This window comes from Oncorhynchus clarkii, chromosome 21 (genome assembly GCF_045791955.1).
Source record: "Oncorhynchus clarkii lewisi isolate Uvic-CL-2024 chromosome 21, UVic_Ocla_1.0, whole genome shotgun sequence".
Classification (NCBI taxonomy): Eukaryota; Metazoa; Chordata; class Actinopteri; order Salmoniformes; family Salmonidae; genus Oncorhynchus; species Oncorhynchus clarkii.
The window spans coordinates 30,943,870-30,958,443 of record NC_092167.1 but is presented as its reverse complement, the minus strand read 5'-3'; the positions used below and the strand labels follow the sequence as shown (position 1 = coordinate 30,958,443).

At 42.0% G+C, this 14,574-nt stretch overlaps 8 non-coding genes across 8 annotated transcripts; all 8 read left to right on the top strand.

Moving 5' to 3' along the window:
• Positions 1-1,054: 1,054 nt before the first annotated feature.
• trnan-guu (transfer RNA asparagine (anticodon GUU)) lies at positions 1,055-1,128 on the top strand. The gene has a single exon. It is a non-coding gene; the product is annotated as a tRNA-Asn (tRNA).
• A 1,094-nt stretch (positions 1,129-2,222) lies between these two features.
• trnan-guu (transfer RNA asparagine (anticodon GUU)) lies at positions 2,223-2,296 on the top strand. The gene has a single exon. It is a non-coding gene; the product is annotated as a tRNA-Asn (tRNA).
• Positions 2,297-3,386: 1,090 nt separating this feature from the next.
• On the top strand, positions 3,387-3,460 carry trnan-guu (transfer RNA asparagine (anticodon GUU)). Its single transcript has one exon. It is a non-coding gene; the product is annotated as a tRNA-Asn (tRNA).
• Positions 3,461-4,554: 1,094 nt separating this feature from the next.
• trnan-guu (transfer RNA asparagine (anticodon GUU)) lies at positions 4,555-4,628 on the top strand. Its single transcript has one exon. It is a non-coding gene; the product is annotated as a tRNA-Asn (tRNA).
• Positions 4,629-5,722: 1,094 nt separating this feature from the next.
• Positions 5,723-5,799, top strand: trnan-guu (transfer RNA asparagine (anticodon GUU)). The gene has a single exon. It is a non-coding gene; the product is annotated as a tRNA-Asn (tRNA).
• Positions 5,800-6,893: 1,094 nt separating this feature from the next.
• Positions 6,894-6,970, top strand: trnan-guu (transfer RNA asparagine (anticodon GUU)). Its single transcript has one exon. It is a non-coding gene; the product is annotated as a tRNA-Asn (tRNA).
• A 1,094-nt stretch (positions 6,971-8,064) lies between these two features.
• On the top strand, positions 8,065-8,138 carry trnan-guu (transfer RNA asparagine (anticodon GUU)). The gene has a single exon. It is a non-coding gene; the product is annotated as a tRNA-Asn (tRNA).
• A 1,094-nt stretch (positions 8,139-9,232) lies between these two features.
• Positions 9,233-9,306, top strand: trnan-guu (transfer RNA asparagine (anticodon GUU)). The gene has a single exon. It is a non-coding gene; the product is annotated as a tRNA-Asn (tRNA).
• The last annotated feature ends 5,268 nt before the right edge of the window (positions 9,307-14,574 follow it).

The following is a 14,574-nucleotide window of genomic DNA, read 5'->3' as shown; positions in this document are numbered from 1 at the left end:
CTGGACTTGTAATGAGATTCCTGTTATTTTGCCCTGCTGATCAATGCCAACACAAGCCTCTCTAGTGCAATCAGTTAGCGTGTTTGACTGTCAATCTAAAGGTTGGTGCATCATCACCACCCAGGGATGACATTTTTCAGATTGTGGAGATGTGAACTGACCCTTCCTGACTTGGTTTGAGCTTCCATGAGACTTTGGCCTGCTGAGGGTCAGTATAACCACAAGTCTCTGTGGTGCAATTGGTTGGCGCGTTAGAGTGTTAATTTAAAAGTTGGTGATTTGAGCCCACCCAGGAATGCTGTCTTTCTGTTTCTAGTGATGTGGAAGACCTTCCTGGCCTTACAGTAAGCTTGCTTTTGACCTGCTGTGTTTCCTGTTGTCACATGTGATTGGTGTGTTGTTGAACATGAAAGATGACAAGTTATCATACCTACTGGTAAAATGGCTGTCAATGGTCTCTGATCTTCTGTTACTCAATAGCTTGATCATTCTGTGTTCTCCAAGGAACATATAATTTATTCTTATTAATCTGGCTGGTATGACAACGTAAATGATGTCAATCTGGCATAAAAAACCTTAGCATTTATATTTATCTCGCGAGAAGGACAATGTTGGTCCAGTGTGTTTGTGTGTATATGTACGCCAATACGCCATGAAAGTGACTAGCCACTTCATCATTCTTCCGGAGTCAGTCCCCTAATTATTTTGAATGGGCTTGGCGATTATATATTACATTTGTGAAAATGCAGTTGTTTAAAATATATATTTATCAGAATATATTTGTGATTGAGGCGGGATTTACTCCTGCCAGATGCCTTTTAATATAATGTTGCGCTGACGAACATTGCGCTACATTTTTGCCCTTTTAAGGCCATTCAAAAAGCTAACAAACATTAGAAAACTATAGGTCTACTTCCTTGAAAATGTTGCTGCACTTTTGATGCACGTTAACACAACCATTGGAACAAAGTGTTGTTGTTTCGTAAACTCCATGTTGAGTTGGATGAGAGCACAAATGGCCATCGATCAAGCGTCAGGGTCATATACACCACAAGTCTCTGTAGCGCAATTGGTTAGCGCGTTAGACTGTTAATCTGAAGGTTGGTGGTTCGAGCCCACCCAGGGACGACTGTTCTCAGTTTGTTGTGCTCCATGATGTGGATGTGACATCCTGGACCTGTAATGAGATTCCTGTTATTTTGCCCCGGTCAATGCCAACACAAGCCTCTCTAGTGCAATCAGTTAGCGTGTTTGACTGTCAATCTAAAGGTTGGTGCATCATCACCACCCAGGGATGACATTTTTCAGATTGTGGAGATGTGAACTGACCCTTCCTGACTTGGTTTGAGCTTCCATGAGACTTTGGCCTGCTGAGGGTCAGTATAACCACAAGTCTCTGTGGTGCAATTGGTTGGCGCGTTAGACTGTTAATTTAAAAGTTGGTGATTTGAGCCCACCCAGGAATGCTGTCTTTCTGTTTCTAGTGATGTGGAAGACCTTCCTGGCCTTACAGTAAGCTTGCTTTTGACCTGCTGTGTTTCCTGTTGTCACATGTGATTGGTGTGTTGTTGAACATGAAAGATGACAAGTTATCATACCTACTGGTAAAATGGCTGTCAATGGTCTCTGATCTTCTGTTACTCAATAGCTTGATCATTCTGTGTTCTCCAAGGAACATATAATTTATTCTTATTAATCTGGCTGGTATGACAACGTAAATGATGTCAATCTGGCATGAAAAACCTTAGCATTTATATTTATCTCGCGAGAAGGACAATGTTGGTCCAGTGTGTTTGTGTGTATATGTACGCCAATACGCCATGAAAGTGACTAGCCACTTCATCATTCTTCCGGAGTCAGTCCCCTAATTATTTTGAATGGGCTTGGCGATTATATATTACATTTGTGAAAATGCAGTTGTTTAAAATATATATTTATCAGAATATATTTGTGATTGAGGCGGGATTTACTCCTGCCAGATGCCTTTTAATATAATGTTGCGCTGACGAACATTGCGCTACATTTTTGCCCTTTTAAGGCCATTCAAAAAGCTAACAAACATTAGAAAACTATAGGTCTACTTCCTTGAAAATGTTGCTGCACTTTTGATGCACGTTAACACAACAATTGGAACAAAGTGTTGTTGTTTCGTAAACTCCATGTTCAGTTGGATGAGAGCACAAATGGCCATCGATCAAGCGTCAGGGTCATATACACCACAAGTCTCTGTGGCGCAATTGGTTAGCGCGTTAGACTGTTAATCTAAAGGTTGGTGTTTCGAGCCCACCCAGGGACGACTGTTCTCAGTTTGTTGTGCTCCATGATGTCGATGTGACATCCTGGACTTGTAATGAGATTCCTGTTATTTTGCCCTGCTGATCAATGCCAACACAAGCCTCTCTAGTGCAATCAGTTAGCGTGTTTGACTGTCAATCTAAAGGTTGGTGCATCATCACCACCCAGGGATGACATTTTTCAGATTGTGGAGATGTGAACTGACCCTTCCTGACTTGGTTTGAGCTTCCATGAGACTTTGGCCTGCTGAGGGTCAGTATAACCACAAGTCTCTGTGGTGCAATTGGTTGGCGCGTTAGAGTGTTAATTTAAAAGTTGGTGATTTGAGCCCACCCAGGAATGCTGTCTTTCTGTTTCTAGTGATGTGGAAGACCTTCCTGGCCTTACAGTAAGCTTGCTTTTGACCTGCTGTGTTTCCTGTTGTCACATGTGATTGGTGTGTTGTTGAACATGAAAGATGACAAGTTATCATACCTACTGGTAAAATGGCTGTCAATGGTCTCTGATCTTCTGTTACTCAATAGCTTGATCATTCTGTGTTCTCCAAGGAACATATAATTTATTCTTATTAATCTGGCTGGTATGACAACGTAAATGATGTCAATCTGGCATGAAAAACCTTAGCATTTATATTTAAGAAGGACAATGTTGGTCCAGTGTGTTTGTGTGTATATGTACGCCAATACGCCATGAAAGTGACTAGCCACTTCATCATTCTTCCGGAGTCAGTCCCCTAATTATTTTGAATGGGCTTGGCAATTATATATTACATTTGTGAAAATGCAGTTGTTTAAAATATATATTTATCAGAATATATTTGTGATTGCGGCTGAATTTACTCCTGCCAGATGCCTTTTAATATAATGTTGCGCTGACGAACATTGCGCTACATTTTTGCCCTTTTAAGGCCATTCAAAAAGCTAACAAACATTAGAAAACTATAGGTCTACTTCCTTGAAAATGTTGCTGCACTTTTGATGCACGTTAACACAACCATTGGAACAAAGTGTTGTTGTTTCGTAAACTCCATGTTCAGTTGGATGAGAGCACAAATGGCCATCGATCAAGCGTCAGGGTCATATACACCACAAGTCTCTGTAGCGCAATTGGTTAGCGCGTTAGACTGTTAATCTAAAGGTTGGTGGTTCGAGCCCACCCAGGGACGACTGTTCTCAGTTTGTTGTGCTCCATGATGTGGATGTGACATCCTGGACCTGTAATGAGATTCCTGTTATTTTGCCCCGGTCAATGCCAACACAAGCCTCTCTAGTGCAATCAGTTAGCGTGTTTGACTGTCAATCTAAAGGTTGGTGCATCATCACCACCCAGGGATGACATTTTTCAGATTGTGGAGATGTGAACTGACCCTTCCTGACTTGGTTTGAGCTTCCATGAGACTTTGGCCTGCTGAGGGTCAGTATAACCACAAGTCTCTGTGGTGCAATTGGTTGGCGCGTTAGACTGTTAATTTAAAAGTTGGTGATTTGAGCCCACCCAGGAATGCTGTCTTTCTGTTTCTAGTGATGTGGAAGACCTTCCTGGCCTTACAGTAAGCTTGCTTTTGACCTGCTGTGTTTCCTGTTGTCACATGTGATTGGTGTGTTGTTGAACATGAAAGATGACAAGTTATCATACCTACTGGTAAAATGGCTGTCAATGGTCTCTGATCTTCTGTTACTCAATAGCTTGATCATTCTGTGTTCTCCAAGGAACATATAATTTATTCTTATTAATCTGGCTGGTATGACAACGTAAATGATGTCAATCTGGCATGAAAAACCTTAGCATTTATATTTATCTCGCGAGAAGGACAATGTTGGTCCAGTGTGTTTGTGTGTATATGTACGCCAATACGCCATGAAAGTGACTAGCCACTTCATCATTCTTCCGGAGTCAGTCCCCTAATTATTTTGAATGGGCTTGGCGATTATATATTACATTTGTGAAAATGCAGTTGTTTAAAATATATATTTATCAGAATATATTTGTGATTGAGGCGGGATTTACTCCTGCCAGATGCCTTTTAATATAATGTTGCGCTGACGAACATTGCGCTACATTTTTGCCCTTTTAAGGCCATTCAAAAAGCTAACAAACATTAGAAAACTATAGGTCTACTTCCTTGAAAATGTTGCTGCACTTTTGATGCACGTTAACACAACCATTGGAACAAAGTGTTGTTGTTTCGTAAACTCCATGTTCAGTTGGATGAGAGCACAAATGGCCATCGATCAAGCGTCAGGGTCATATACACCACAAGTCTCTGTAGCGCAATTGGTTAGTGCGTTAGACTGTTAATCTAAAGGTTGGTGGTTCGAGCCCACCCAGGGACGACTGTTCTCAGTTTGTTGTGCTCCATGATATGGATGTGACATCCTGGACCTGTAATGAGATTCCTGTTATTTTGCCCCGGTCAATGCCAACACAAGCCTCTCTAGTGCAATCAGTTAGCGTGTTTGACTGTCAAACTAAAGGTTGGTGCATCATCACCACCCAGGGATGACATTTTTCAGATTGTGTAGATGTGAACTGACCCTTCCTGACTTGGTTTGAGCTTCCATGAGACTTTGGCCTGCTGAGGGTCAGTATAACCACAAGTCTCTGTGGTGCAATTGGTTGGCGCGTTAGACTGTTAATTTAAAAGTTGGTGATTTGAGCCCACCCAGGAATGCTGTCTTTCTGTTTCTAGTGATGTGGAAGACCTTCCTGGCCTTACAGTAAGCTTGCTTTTGAACTGCTGTGTTTCCTGTTGTCACATGTGATTGGTGTGTTGTTGAACATGAAAGATGACAAGTTATCATACCTACTGGTACAATGGCTGTCAATGGTCTCTGATCTTCTGTTACTCAATAGCTTGATCATTCTGTGTTCTCCAAGGAACATATAATTTATTCTTATTAATCTGGCTGGTATGACAAGGTAAATGATGTCAATCTGGCATGAAAAACCTTAGCATTTATATTTATCTCGCGAGAAGGACAATGTTGGTCCAGTGTGTTTGTGTGTATATGTACGCCAATACGCCATGAAAGTGACTAGCCACTTCATCATTCTTCCGGAGTCAGTCCCCTAATTATTTTGAATGGGCTTGGCGATTATATATTACATTTGTGAAAATGCAGTTGTTTAAAATATATATTTATCAGAATATATTTGTGATTGAGGCGGGATTTACTCCTGCCAGATGCCTTTTAATATAATGTTGCGCTGACGAACATTGCGCTACATCTTTGCCCTTTTAAGGCCATTCAAAAAGCTAACAAACATTAGAAAACTATAGGTCTACTTCCTTGAAAATGTTGCTGCACTTTTGATGCACGTTAACACAACCATTGGAACAAAGTGTTGTTGTTTCGTAAACTCCATGTTCAGTTGGATGAGAGCACAAATGGCCATTGATCAAGCGTCAGGGTCATATACACAACAAGTCACTGTGGCGCAATTGGTTAGCGCGTTAGACTGTTAATCTAAAGGTTGGTGGTTCGAGCCCACCCAGGGACGACAGTTCTCAGTTTGTTGTGCTCCATGATGTGGATGTGACATCCTGGACTTGTAATGAGATTCCTGTTATTTTGCCCTGCTGATCAATGCCAACACAAGCCTCTCTAGTGCAATCAGTTAGCGTGTTTGACTGTCAATCTAAAGGTTGGTGCATCATCACCACCCAGGGATGACATTTTTCAGATTGTGGAGATGTGAACTGACCCTTCCTGACTTGGTTTGAGCTTCCATGAGACTTTGGCCTGCTGAGGGTCAGTATAACCACAAGTCTCTGTGGTGCAATTGGTTGGCGCGTTAGAGTGTTAATTTAAAAGTTGGTGATTTGAGCCCACCCAGGAATGCTGTCTTTCTGTTTCTAGTGATGAGGAAGACCTTCCTGGCCTTACAGTAAGCTTGTTTTTGACCTGCTGTGTTTCCTGTTGTCACATGTGATTGGTGTGTTGTTGAACATGAAAGATGACAAGTTATCATACCTACTGGTAAAATGGCTGTCAATGGTCTCTGATCTTCTGTTACTCAATAGCTTGATCATTCTGTGTTCTCCAAGGAACATATAATTTATTCTTATTAATCTGGCTGGTATGACAACGTAAATGATGTCAATCTGGCATGAAAAACCTTAGCATTTATATTTATCTCGCGAGAAGGACAATGTTGGTCCAGTGTGTTTGTGTGTATATGTACGCCAATACGCCATGAAAGTGACTAGCCACTTCATCATTCTTCCGGAGTCAGTCCCCTAATTATTTTGAATGGGCTTGGCGATTATATATTACATTTGTGAAAATGCAGTTGTTTAAAATATATATTTATCAGAATATATTTGTGATTGAGGCGGGATTTACTCCTGCCAGATGCCTTTTAATATAATGTTGCGCTGACGAACATTGCGCTACATCTTTGCCCTTTTAAGGCCATTCAAAAAGCTAACAAACATTAGAAAACTATAGGTCTACTTCCTTGAAAATGTTGCTGCACTTTTGATGCACGTTAACACAACCATTGGAACAAAGTGTTGTTGTTTCGTAAACTCCATGTTCAGTTGGATGAGAGCACAAATGGCCATTGATCAAGCGTCAGGGTCATATACACAACAAGTCACTGTGGCGCAATTGGTTAGCGCGTTAGACTGTTAATCTAAAGGTTGGTGGTTCGAGCCCACCCAGGGACGACAGTTCTCAGTTTGTTGTGCTCCATGATGTGGATGTGACATCCTGGACTTGTAATGAGATTCCTGTTATTTTGCCCTGCTGATCAATGCCAACACAAGCCTCTCTAGTGCAATCAGTTAGCGTGTTTGACTGTCAATCTAAAGGTTGGTGCATCATCACCACCCAGGGATGACATTTTTCAGATTGTGGAGATGTGAACTGACCCTTCCTGACTTGGTTTGAGCTTCCATGAGACTTTGGCCTGCTGAGGGTCAGTATAACCACAAGTCTCTGTGGTGCAATTGGTTGGCGCGTTAGAGTGTTAATTTAAAAGTTGGTGATTTGAGCCCACCCAGGAATGCTGTCTTTCTGTTTCTAGTGATGAGGAAGACCTTCCTGGCCTTACAGTAAGCTTGTTTTTGACCTGCTGTGTTTCCTGTTGTCACATGTGATTGGTGTGTTGTTGAACATGAAAGATGACAAGTTATCATACCTACTGGTAAAATGGCTGTCAATGGTCTCTGATCTTCTGTTACTCAATAGCTTGATCATTCTGTGTTCTCCAAGGAACATATAATTTATTCTTATTAATCTGGCTGGTATGACAATGTAAATGATGTCAATCTGGCATGAAAAACCTTAGCATTTATATTTATCTCGCGAGAAGGACAATGTTGGTCCAGTGTGTTTGTGTGTATATGTACGCCAATACGCCATGAAAGTGACTAGCCACTTCATCATTCTTCCGGAGTCAGTCCCCTAATTATTTTGAATGGGCTTGGCGATTATATATTACATTTGTGAAAATGCAGTTGTTTAAAATATATATTTATCAGAATATATTTGTGATTGAGGCGGGATTTACTCCTGCCAGATGCCTTTTAATATAATGTTGCGCTGACGAACATTGCGCTACATTTTTGCCCTTTTAAGGCCATTCAAAAAGCTAACAAACATTAGAAAACTATAGGTCTACTTCCTTGAAAATGTTGCTGCACTTTTGATGCACGTTAACACAACCATTGGAACAAAGTGTTGTTGTTTCGTAAACTCCATGTTCAGTTGGATGAGAGCACAAATGGCCATCAATCAAGCGTCAGGGTCATATACACCACAAGTCTCTGTAGCGCAATTGGTTAGCGTGTTAGACTGTTAATCTAAAGGTTGGTGGTTCGAGCCCACCCAGGGACGACTGTTCTCAGTTTGTTGTGCTCCATGATGTGGATGTGACATCCTGGACCTGTAATGAGATTCCTTTTATTTTGCCCCGGTCAATGCCAACACAAGCCTCTCTAGTGCAATCAGTTAGCGTGTTTGACTGTCAATCTAAAGGTTGGTGCATCATCACCACCCAGGGATGACATTTTTCAGATTGTGTAGATGTGAACTGACCCTTCCTGACTTGGTTTGAGCTTCCATGAGACTTTGGCCTGCTGAGGGTCAGTATAACCACAAGTCTCTGTGGTGCAATTGGTTGGCGCGTTAGACTGTTAATTTAAAAGTTGGTGATTTGAGCCCACCCAGGAATGCTGTCTTTCTGTTTCTAGTGATGTGGAAGACCTTCCTGGCCGTACAGTAAGCTTGCTTTTGACCTGCTGTGTTTCCTGTTGTCACATGTGATTGGTGTGTTGTTGAACATGAAAGATGACAAGTTATCATACCTACTGGTAAAATGGCTGTCAATGGTCTCTGATCTTCTGTTACTCAATAGCTTGATCATTCTGTGTTCTCCAAGGAACATATAATTTATTCTTATTAATCTGGCTGGTATGACAACGTAAATGATGTCAATCTGGCATGAAAAACCTTAGCATTTATATTTATCTCGCGAGAAGGACAATGTTGGTCCAGTGTGTTTGTGTGTATATGTACGCCAATACGCCATGAAAGTGACTAGCCACTTCATCATTCTTCCGGAGTCAGTCCCCTAATTATTTTGAATGGGCTTGGCGATTATATATTACATTTGTGAAAATGCAGTTGTTTAAAATATATATTTATCAGAATATATTTGTGATTGAGGCGGGATTTACTCCTGCCAGATGCCTTTTAATATAATGTTGCGCTGACGAACATTGCGCTACATTTTTGCCCTTTTAAGGCCATTCAAAAAGCTAACAAACATTAGAAAACTATAGGTCTACTTCCTTGAAAATGTTGCTGCACTTTTGATGCACGTTAACACAACAATTGGAACAAAGTGTTGTTGTTTCGTAAACTCCATGTTCAGTTGGATGAGAGCACAAATGGCCATCGATCAAGCGTCAGGGTCATATACACCACAAGTCTCTGTGGCGCAATTGGTTAGCGCGTTAGACTGTTAATCTAAAGGTTGGTGGTTCGAGCCCACCCAGGGACGACAGTTGTCTGTTTGTTGTGCTCCATGATGTGGATGTGACATCCTGGACCTGTAATGAGATTCCTGTTGTTTTGCCCCGGTCAATGCCAACACAAGCCTCTCTAGTGCAATCAGTTAGCGTGTTTGACTGTCAATCTAAAGGTTGGTGCATCATCACCACCCAGGGATGACATTTTTCAGATTGTGGAGATGTGAACTGACCCTTCCTGACTTGGTTTGAGCTTCCATGAGACTTTGGCCTGCTGAGGGTCAGTATAACCACAAGTCTCTGTGGTGCAATTGGTTGGCGCGTTAGACTGTTAATTTAAAAGTTGGTGATTTGAGCCCACCCAGGAATGCTGTCTTTCTGTTTCTAGTGATGTGGAATACCTTCCTGGCCTTACAGTAATCTTGCTTTTGACCTGCTGTGTTTCCTGTTGTCACATGTGATTGGTGTGTTGTTGAACATGAAAGATGACAAGTTACGATACCTACTGGTAAAATGGCTGTCAATGAATCAAATCAAATCAAATCAAATGTATTTATATAGCCCTTCGTACATCAGCTGATATCTCAAAGTGCTGTACAGAAACCCAGCCTAAAACCCCAAACAGCAAGCAATGCAGGTGTAGAAGCACGGTGGCTAGGAAAAACTCCCTAGAAAGGCCAAAACCTAGGAAGAAACCTAGAGAGGAACCAGGCTATGTGGGGTGGCCAGTCCTCTTCTGGCTGTGCCGGGTGGAGATTATAACAAAACATGGTCAAGATGTTCAAATGTTCATAAATGACCAGCATGGTCGAATAATAATAAGGCAGAACAGTTGAAACTGGAGCAGCAGCACAGTCAGGTGGACTGGGGACAGCAAGGAGTCATCATGTCAGGTATTCCTGGGGCATGGTCCTAGGGCTCAGGTCCTCCGAGAGAGAGAAAGAAAGAGAGAATTAGAGAGAGCATATGTGGGATGGCCAGTCCTCTTCTGGCTGTGCCGGGTGGAGATTATAACAGAACATGGCCAAGATGTTCAAATGTTCATAAATGACCAGCATGGTCGAATAATATTAAGGCAGAACAGTTGAAACTGGAGCAGCAGCACAGCCAGGTGGACTGGGGACAGCAAGGAGTCATCATGTCAGGTAGTCCTGGGGCATGGTCCTAGGGCACAGGTCCTCCGAGAGAGCGAAAGAGAGAAGGAGAGAATTAGAGAACGCACACCTAGATTCACACAGGACACCGAATAGGACAGGAGAAGTACTCCAGATATAACAAACTGACCCTAGCCCCCCGACACATAAACTACTACTGCAGCATAAATACTGGAGGCTGAGACAGGAGGGGTCAGGAGACACTGTGGCCCATTCCGAGGACACCCCCGGACAGGGCCAAACAGGAAGGATATAACCCCACCCACTTTGCCAAAGCACAGCCCCCACACCACTAGAGGGATATCTTCAACCACCAACTTACCATCCTGAGACAAGGCTGAGTATAGCCCACAAAGACCTCCGCCACGGCACAACCCAAAGGGGGGGGGGCGCCAACCCAGACAGGATGACCACATCAGTGACTCAACCCTCTCAGGTGACGCACCCCCTCCAGGGACGGCATGAGAGAGCCCCAGTAAGCCAGTGACTCAGCCCCTGTAATAGGGTTAGAGGCAGAGAATCCCAGTGGAAAGAGGGGAACCGGCCAGGCAGAGACAGCAAGGGCGGTTCGTTGCTCCAGAGCCTTTCCGTTCACCCTCCCACTCCTGGGCCAGACTACACTCAATCATATGACCCCTGAAGAGATGAGTCTTCAGTAGAGACTTAAAGGTTGAGACCGAGTTTGCGTCTCTGACATGGGTAGGCAGACCGTTCCATAAAAATGGAGCTCTATAGGAGAAAGCCCTGCCTCCAGCTGTTTGCTTAGAAATTCTAGGGACAATTAGGAGGCCTGCGTCTTGTGACCGTAGCGTACGTGTAGGTATGTACGGCAGGACCAAATCAGAGAGATAGGTAGGAGCAAGCCCATGTAATGCTTTGTAGGTTAGCAGTAAAACCTTGACATCAGCCCTTGCTTTGACAGGAAGCCAGTGAAGAGAGGCTAGCACTGGAGTAATATGATCAAATTTTTTGGTTCTAGTCAGGATTCTAGCAGCCGTATTTAGCACTAACTGAAGTTTATTTAGTGCTTTATCCGGGTAGCCGGAAAGTAGAGCATTGCAGTAGTCTAACCTAGAAGTGACAAAAGCATGGATTAATTTTTCTGCATCATTTTTGGACAGAAAGTTTCTGATTTTTGCAATGTTACGTAGATGGAAAAAAGCTGTCCTTGAAATGGTCTTGATAATGGTCTCTGATCTTCTGTTACTCAATAGCTTGATCATTCTGTGTTCTCCAAGGAACATATCATTTATTCTTATTAATCTGGCTGGTATGACAACGTAAATGATGTCAATCTGGCATGAAAAACCTTAGCATTTATATTTATCTCGCGAGAAGGACAATGTTGGTCCAGTGTGTTTGTGTGTATACAGTGCCTTGCGAAAGTATTCGGCCCCCTTGAACTTTGCGACCTTTTTTTCAGGCTTCAAACATAAAGATATAAAACTGTATTTTTTTGTGAAGAATCAACAACAAGTGGGACACAATCATGAAGTGCAACAACATTTATTGGATATTTCAAACTTTTTTAACAAATCAAAAACTGAATAATTGGGCGTGCAAAATTATTCAGCCCCTTTACTTTCAGTGCAGCAAACTCTCCAGAAGTTCAGTGAGGATCTCTGAATGATCCAATGTTGACCTAAATGACTAATGATGATAAATACAATCCACCTGTGTGTAATCAAGTCTCCGTATAAATGCACCTGCACTGTGATAGTCTCAGAGGTCCGTTAAAAGCGCAGAGAGCATCATGAAGAACAAGGAACACACCAGGCAGGTCCGAGATACTGTTGTGAAGAAGTTTAAAGCCGGATTTGGATACAAAAAGATTTCCCAAGCTTTAAACATCCCAAGGAGCACTGTGCAAGCGATAATATTGAAATGGAAGGTGTATCAGACCACTGCAAATCTACCAAGACCTGGCCGTCCCACTAAACTTAAGAGGCCCATTATCACTCTGGATGAACTGCAGAGATCTACAGCTAAGGTGGGAGACTCTGTCCATAGGACAACAATCAGTCGTATATTGCACAAATCTGGCCTTTATGGAAGAGTGGCAAGAAGAAAGCCATTTCTTAAAGATATCCATAAAAAGTGTTGTTTAAAGTTTGCCACAAGCCACCTGGGAGACACACCAAACATGTGGAAGAAGGTGCTCTGGTCAGATGAAACCAAAATTTAACTTTTTGGCAACAATGCAAAACGTTATGTTTGGCGTAAAAGCAACACAGCTCACACCATCCCCACTGTCAAACATGGTGGTGGCAGCATCATGGTTTGGGCCTGCTTTTCTTCAGCAGGGACAGGGAAGATGGTTAAAATTGATGGGAAGATGGATGGAGCCAAATACAGGACCATTCTGGAAGAACCTGATGGAGTCTGCAAAAGACCTGAGACTGGGACTGAGATTTGTCTTCCAACAAGACAATGATCCAAAACATAAAGCAGACCTTCCTGGCTTTACAGTAAGCTTGCTTTTGACCTGCTATGTTTCCTGTTGAACAAAATTACCTGATTTACTAAGAACGAATTAATTACCTGATTTACTAAGACATGAATGGAAATGAAGATAGTTTCATGCTTTGGATTTGTTTTCGTTTTTCAATCCTTATTGAGAAAACAGTGCAAAACCTTACTAAACGGCACTAAAAGGAAATTGCAGCAAATATGGTAGAGATATGAAGTAAGAATGTGACCACCCTACATAGATGTTGCATCTCTGTGAGAACCTGAGATTGTATAGCCGATGCCATGCAGACCTGGTTAGTGTGTTGGTGTGCATTTACAGGTCATTACCCAGGAACTAAAGATTGATGCTAACTCAATGCTTCTAAAATGTGCTGACAACCACAATAAATACAAAATGCTATATTTGTTGGATGTGTTGTAGTATCAAGTTGTGATTATTGTAAATGGTTGAGGGTTCCTTCGCTACAGTGAGATAAATTTAAGAGTGGTGATTTTGTGTTTTTGGTCTCTGTACACTCTCTGTGCAGAACATGGGAAGTCGGTGGATATTTAAACTTGCAGTCCGTAATTCAAACTACAACAAAATTACCACCCTGTCACTTGTTGTGACATAACTGTCAATTTTGGGTTATGACAGTAAAATACTTGAATTGCTACTTTCATTTAAAAGTGCAGAAATTGATGTAGAAATTGCAGATTGCACCTTTAAAATAAAATACCAGGTAATCAGAAACATGAATATGGCATGTTATTTATTTCATCTCTACTATCTTTGTTGTAGTGCTGACTACACACATCTACTCTGGACACTGAAGATGATGATGGTAGATATTTGTACACTTGATCAAGCCTCCATCTCTTTATGCTTCATCATATATCTTTGTGATTTTTAAAGCTGCTTTTGGACAGACACATTTTGTGTTTTGAGTGTCTCAAAATAACAGGTGTTAAAGTAATTGTTTCATGCTGGTTTTATTTTGTGCAGGACAGGCAAATGCTGTTCTGACCATGCACCCCAAATCCTCCCAGATATTCAGTGGAGAGTCTGTCACTCTCAGTTGTAACATACATAGGGGTGAAGTCACTGACTGGAAATACACATGGAGCAAGGATAGTGTAGACTTCCTTAGTAGGAAGCATGAAAATGAGATCAGTGAGGTTAAGATTTCAGACAGTGGTGACTACAAGTGTCGGTACACATATTGATCAGAAGAAGCATTCAGAGTTTAGTGATTCAGTCAGACTGACGGTGACAGGTGTATGGTACTAAGAATATACTTTTAACTGATTGATGCACTAACTGCATTTGTCTTCAATGAACTGTTTCCACAGCTCTGCCTACAGCCTCAGTGAAGATAGTCACTACCCTGGAGACACTGTCAAGCTGCAGTGTGAACTATCAGACTACACAGACTGGACTTACCACTGGTTAATAAATAAAGAACGGCTTTCCAGGCAGACCAGTAAAACCGCCACCATCTCTCTCTCTCTGATCAGGCTGGTCAGTACCAGTGTGAGGGGACAAGGACAAGACCGCCCCATAATTCATATCTCAGCTTATCTTTCCACATCAGCGTCACTGGTGAGCTCACTATGCTATGCGTGCGTGTCTGTGTAGAAATGTTACTTTATTTATTTTCTACAACTACCTCAGAGTCTGACGGTGGGTGATTT